We start from the raw sequence: 6,286 nt of genomic DNA on the forward strand, positions 1-6,286 counted from the left end.
ATAAATTCACATAATTCACATACTACTCGAACAACTCATCTTTATTACTTCAAAATAGGTTACAATGTTTCACCTGACTATTACATCACCGCACTAATGCTTAGCCCAAAAACACGGGCGTTACACAGTTTCCATGAGGCGCTAAAGGTTAGACTTGCTTCCTGTCTTCTAAAAGACATGGCATGAGAATGGTGGGTGTAACATCAGTCAAAATAGGTCAATAGATAATAACATGTGATTATACCAATCATATAATTTTGTAAACTAGTAATGTGATAAACATACTATGTGGTTCATGATAAATTCTAATACAAATACAAACTTTATTTGTAATACAACTCAAAGTATATGTCCATACGATTCCAAAGATAGAGAGAACGTTTGAATCTGACTTCGAATAAGGAAGTTGTGATAAACCGAACACTATATATCTCTATAATAAGAGTAATTTAAAATTGAATTAGAATTATCCATTGGAGTCTATAATAGAGATGTAATACTCGTAAATACCTACGTGTGGATATAAAGAACATCAAAAACGGAGTTTGTATGCGAAATTTACGACCTTCCGAAGATTCGGCTATCAGAAACCCTAATCTGACTGAATTCACGACGTGAACAAGGGTTTATTCATGACGTGAGGTGTCATTTTGCCACATCTCGGAATCTAGAAGGTGTGCGATGAGGCTACGAAGGGATAAGATCCAAACTCATGACATGAGCAAGGATAACTCACGACGTGAGGAGTCACATGGCCACCCTCCGAAGCTAGGGATGCAAATGGCAAGTCTACGGGATGAACATGCAAGACTCACGACGTGAGTTTTATAAAACTCACAACGTAAGAGTCCAAAATCCTTACTATAAATAGCAGGTCCGACCTCAGTTATTCCTTACACCATTTCCCTTTCTCCTCTCTCACTTGCTGAAGCCATCTTGCATCCCGGGCCCCGACGACCTAGTATCGTTGACTGTTTCTGCTTAGATACATAAAAGCACGCTACTAGGGTGAGTTTCACGGCCCCACTTTCTAATACTTTCGGGGGAAAACACATGCTATATATTGTATATATGTTACTATTAGGTCTATATGATGGTTTATTTGTATCAATATAGATAGTTATATTAATCGAGATATAGTTGTTCTAAGTATAATATTTTAAATATATACAACTATTGTCAAGTTGTTAGCATGCTATTTTTATAGAAATATATTAATGTAGATCTTGAGTTATACTTAAGATTCTATATATGTTGTGTTCGATATAGTTCCGAAGTTATATTCGGAAGTTCTATATGTTAAAAAGTATGTACGTTGTTATTGTTGGTTTTATGCCAATATAAAACTTGTAATGTTATATGTTGTTGTTGTTATTGGTTTTATGTCAAGATAAAACCTAGTTTTACTTCAAGTTATAGTTGTTATACTGCCTAAATGTTATGAAGTTAGGAGTAATGTTTAAAAGCAAAGTCTAGTAACTTAGGGTTTTAGACACGAAAATGCTTTTGTTGTTAGGGCTATAGGAAGTCGTCGAAGTCTACATGAGTAATTGTATTCATCAACTAAGATTGGGTATCTTAGCAGAAATCCTCTGAACAGTAACCACTAATCCCGTGTGAGCGAGGAAGTCATGTATAATTAGTATACGGGTTGACAACCCCACTTGTGATTGTTAATTTCAGTCAACCATAAACAAGTGATGAACTATCCTTTTACTTGTTATTGTTCCAGCGTCGATGAAGTGTACGAGGTTGTTTCTCATAGAAATTATGAGTGCATTGTTTCTCATGGAAATCATGAGTGTGTTTTATCAGAGGTATTGTGTCGTAGCAGCGGTTACAGGCTCATGGTAGCAATTTGTTAGAAACATTATACTTTGTCGTATACAAGTATTAATGTTATGTATAAGTTTCCCCTACTTATACTCTAGGTTCAAAGAACGTTTAGGTATAGCACTTATTTGATAAGTAGAATATTATACCTGATATATATACTAAATGTTGAAGAGTCAAAATGATACTTTCAAAACTATATTTTTGAACTTGGAAAATGTGTTATTTTTATATAGAGTCAAAACCTGTGGACTCACCAAATTTATGTTGACGTATTTTAAATGTATGTGTTTTCAGGATCTTGAAAAGCTGGTATGTATTCGAATAAGAGAAGTTTACTATTATCTTTCTGTTCATTAAGAAATATGCCATAGTCGGATATTATGTAATAGGTTCTAGAAAAACAGTTATGTAGCTTTTAATTATCAATAAAGGTATGTATTTTCTTTAATAATGTTCAATGTATGTTATATAAGTGTGATACAAAGAATGACGTTACACCACCCGGTGTTTCCACCGACGGCTCGGGTGTGACAGTCGGAGGAGATGGGATGCACAGTTGTTGACCAGGTTGTTGATGCGATGACATGGGATAATTTTGTGACCACCTTCAGGGCCGAGTTTGCCCCGCTGATTGAGGTGCAGCAGTTGGCGCGATAATTTTAGGATCTCCGCCAGACTACTGAGATGGTGGCTGAGATAACCGGGATGTTTCGAGTGTAACATCCCTAAAATACAGGCCAAAATTTTCATTTTTAAATACGTTATTATAAAACCATATGTATAATAAAACATCCATAATATCAGGTCATGTCAAAACTAAAGTAGAAATAATCAAAACATGTTATCATAAAACAATATCAGAGTGTAATCCCAAAGATCTCATGTGCGGGAAACCATAGTGTGATGCGTTGCGATCAAGTCGGCTGCTTTCCTTTAAAAACGAGTACCTGAATCCAAAACTGTAAACCGTAAGCATGAAGCTTAGTGAGTTCCCCAAATACCGCATCCCATATATATCAACATACTACCTAACATATCTAGGTGACGGCCTACCCCTTCAATCTCTTTGAACCGGATACTATCTAGCATATAAATACATACTCGTATACTGTCATACATATCCATGAGCCATATATATATCGTAATCAGTAAAGTTGATATGTGCCAAACATAGTCTTGCCATTATGGCATGGGCCGCCACGTGGTCTTTCTTGCCAAGCTGGGGGCCTTGCCCACGCTCTCACATACAAGTGCCAAGAGCCACCTCCTCATCTTCCATGCAAGCATCACAAAGACAAATAGCATACATACTACTCTACTTAGCTAATTAGCATATAGGGTGCCAGGAGCCATGATATTGCCATATTTATACCTATTTTTAGGCAATATTTAAGTATATTTTTATTAATAAATTGATAAAATGTTTAGAATAATGATACTTATGACTTTAAATTGTTATTTTCAGTCAATATAAAGGATTTTCGAAGAAAGGGACCAAAAGTGACAAGATGTGGAACATGGGAGGCTTGAAAGACAAGAAAATAATAAAATCACAATAAACACTTAATTCACGACGTGGCGATGAAGCCCATGACGTGGCATGGGATTTCCAGAAGATAGACATCGCGACACGGAGGATTTCCTTGGAGGATACGGATAGCTTGAAGCCCACGACGTGGCACAGTTGGCCACGACGTGGCGCGAGTTTTTGGAGATTATTTAAGTGCTCCTGATTATTACGAAAGAGAACTTTTTTGGGCAGAAGAAAAGACTTCCAGGAGACGATTCAGAGCAGAAGAAAGGTTTTGGATGAGGCTTTCAACACCAAAAAGAATAGAGGTTAATATTTTAGTTAAATAAGAACATGTCTTTCATTATTTTTAGTTGTGTAGGTTTAGTTGCTATGATGAGCAGCTGAATCTCGCTACTCTTGTTTAGCTAGATGAAGCTTTAACCTTATGAATAGTTCAATGTTTATGGATTAATTTTAGTTGGTAAAAATTGCTTGTGTTTGATATATTTAACCTAGCATGCTATTGTTTGTTTTTCTAATTGCTTGATTGCATGTTCTGTGTAGCTTAGTGACCATTAAACTGCATGAACTTGTTTACCTAATGATTTAGTGAACATTGAATTGTTAGAGCTAGGATTGACCAATCTTAGTTAGTAATTAGAATAGATAGAGCTTAGCTGTGTTAGAGAGCGTGTATTGTGACTATAAGTGCGTTTATATTACAAATCTTACATAGCATAATTACATTCATAATTAGTTTTGTGTTTAATTATGTGTGAACATACATGGTTTGACATGAATTAGTTAATTATTGGTGAAGTTAGAACTATATTACTAATACAGCTAAAAAACCAACTTAATAATCCGTAATCATTAACTAGCCATAAGGGAGAAGTGGATTCAAACTAAACAAGAGTGTGTTTTTATTTATTGAATTCGATTTAAGTTCATCCGATCTTGTAAAACCAGATAAAACCCCTTTTAAACTTGTTACTAAATTAGGTTAATTTAATAGTAAATATATTAAATTAGAACACCGTTCCCTGTGATCGACACCCGACTTACCCAAGCTATACTGTAATCTGACTAGGTACACTGCCTATAAGTGCATAGTTAGTTAAGTTTGTTAGGTTATAAATATTAAAATTAGTGAGTACTTTTGTGCACATCAAGTTTTTGGCGCCGTTGCCGGGGAACGACTTAGTTTTTTATCTTATTTATTTGCATTAAATTAATCGATCCTTCTTGTGGAGTAAAAACCACAAAAAGTTAATTTTTCAGCAAAATAAAATTTTTTCTGTTAATCACAGAGTCCACGACGTGGCCATATACTGGCCACGACGTGGAACGTTAAAAAATTTTATTTTTAATTCGTAGTTAGTTTTACGTTTTTAGTTTGGCAAGTTGCAGGAGTTCATGACCAGAAGCTCAAACACACACTTGGTGCAAGCACTTAAAGATTCCGAGTCTGCACTTCACAAGGAAAAGACGCCCTTACAAGAATTAAAGTCAACCTTTTCTAGGAAGTCGGGAAAGAAGACAGGAGAGTCAAGTTCATCCGCGAGGCACAAGAGCAATCTTGAGCATTTGGATCATACGCCCGTCCAAACCGAGTCCGAAAGCGATACCGAGTCGGAATTTGAAGAACACACGAGCGAACCTGAGAACGAGCCAAGGAACGAGATGGCAACAATTGAAAAGATGTCTATGGGAGCTTACAAGAAGCGAATCCGAGAAGATGTGAGTCCCGGTTTAGTCCAACCCGCAATACCTGCCACTGCCACATTCGAGTTGAAGGGACACATATTGAGTGCACTGAAGGGTATCCCATTTTTGGGAAAGATCATGAGGATGCTTTTAAGCATCTAGATGAAGTCAACGAAATTGCGGATTACTTCAATGTCCTAAATGTCAACAGAAACACAGTCTTGCTTAGGATGCTTCCTGACACTTTCAAAGGAGCTGCTAAGGAGTGGTTAAAATCACTTCCACCGGGTACAATCACCACTTGGGCTCAAATGCATGAGCAATTCCTGGACTAGTTTTGCCCACCATCCAAGATAACCAAACTCAAGAAGACAATAGCTAACTTTGAGCAACAGACGGGGGAGTCATTATACGAAGCATGGGGGCGGTACAAGGGCTTGCTCATAAATTTCCCTCAGCATGATCTAAATGTGCAACAAGAGATCTCAATTTTCTATGATGGGGTCAACATTATGACGAGACAACTCCTTGACTCTTAAGGACCATTAACAAAGAAAAATCCAAGGGAGGTCAAGGAGTTGATTAAAGAATTCGCGAAGCACTCTCGCGAATACCACAACCCTAGGCAAGATGGAATCAAAGGCAGTGGAGGGGCCCAAACTGAAGAAATAGCAGATGTAATGGCAATGCTAAATCATATGGATCGAAGGATAACACAAATGGACCAGTCAATACATGCAATAAGAGTGGGTTGCGAGAGATGTAGTGGTCCACACTTGACCAAGGACTGCAAGGTAGATGAGTTTCGGAACAGGAAAGCTCAAGTATGCTACTCTAGTGGGGATAAGTATGATGAGGACTGGAGGAAACTGAAGAAGGAGTGGCTGCCATATGAAGAGTATCAGAGGAAAAAAGAAGAGAAGTATAGGCAGACAAGTCGAGGCTTTTATCAAAAGGAGCAGCCACCAGCCGAGAAGAAACCCGACCTAGAGACCATTTTGATGAAGTTTATGGAAGCGTCGGAAAAGAGACACGATGCCACTGATTCAGCCATGATGGAACAACAAACTTTGATAAAGAATCAGCAAGCCTCCATCCATAACCTTGAAGTACAATTTGGTCAACTAGCCACTATAGTTCAGGAATAATTGTCCCCTAAGAATCTCGAAGTAAAGACCCAATCTCACGTAATGGCCATCGATATTGAAGAAGAAGAAATCTCTGAGTTCC

The 6,286-nt window shown here is 37.4% G+C and overlaps 1 non-coding gene across 1 annotated transcript; it reads right to left on the reverse strand.

Annotated features, from left to right (window-relative positions):
* Positions 1-5,415: 5,415 nt before the first annotated feature.
* LOC145027932 (small nucleolar RNA R71) lies at positions 5,416-5,522 on the reverse strand. Its single transcript, XR_013675694.1, has one exon. It is a non-coding gene; the product is annotated as a small nucleolar RNA R71 (small nucleolar RNA).
* Between the last annotated feature and the right edge of the window lie 764 nt (positions 5,523-6,286).

Source organism: Lactuca saligna, chromosome 1 (assembly GCF_052625555.1).
Source record: "Lactuca saligna cultivar CGN05327 chromosome 1, ASM5262555v1, whole genome shotgun sequence".
Lineage (NCBI taxonomy): Eukaryota > Viridiplantae > Streptophyta > Magnoliopsida > Asterales > Asteraceae > Lactuca > Lactuca saligna.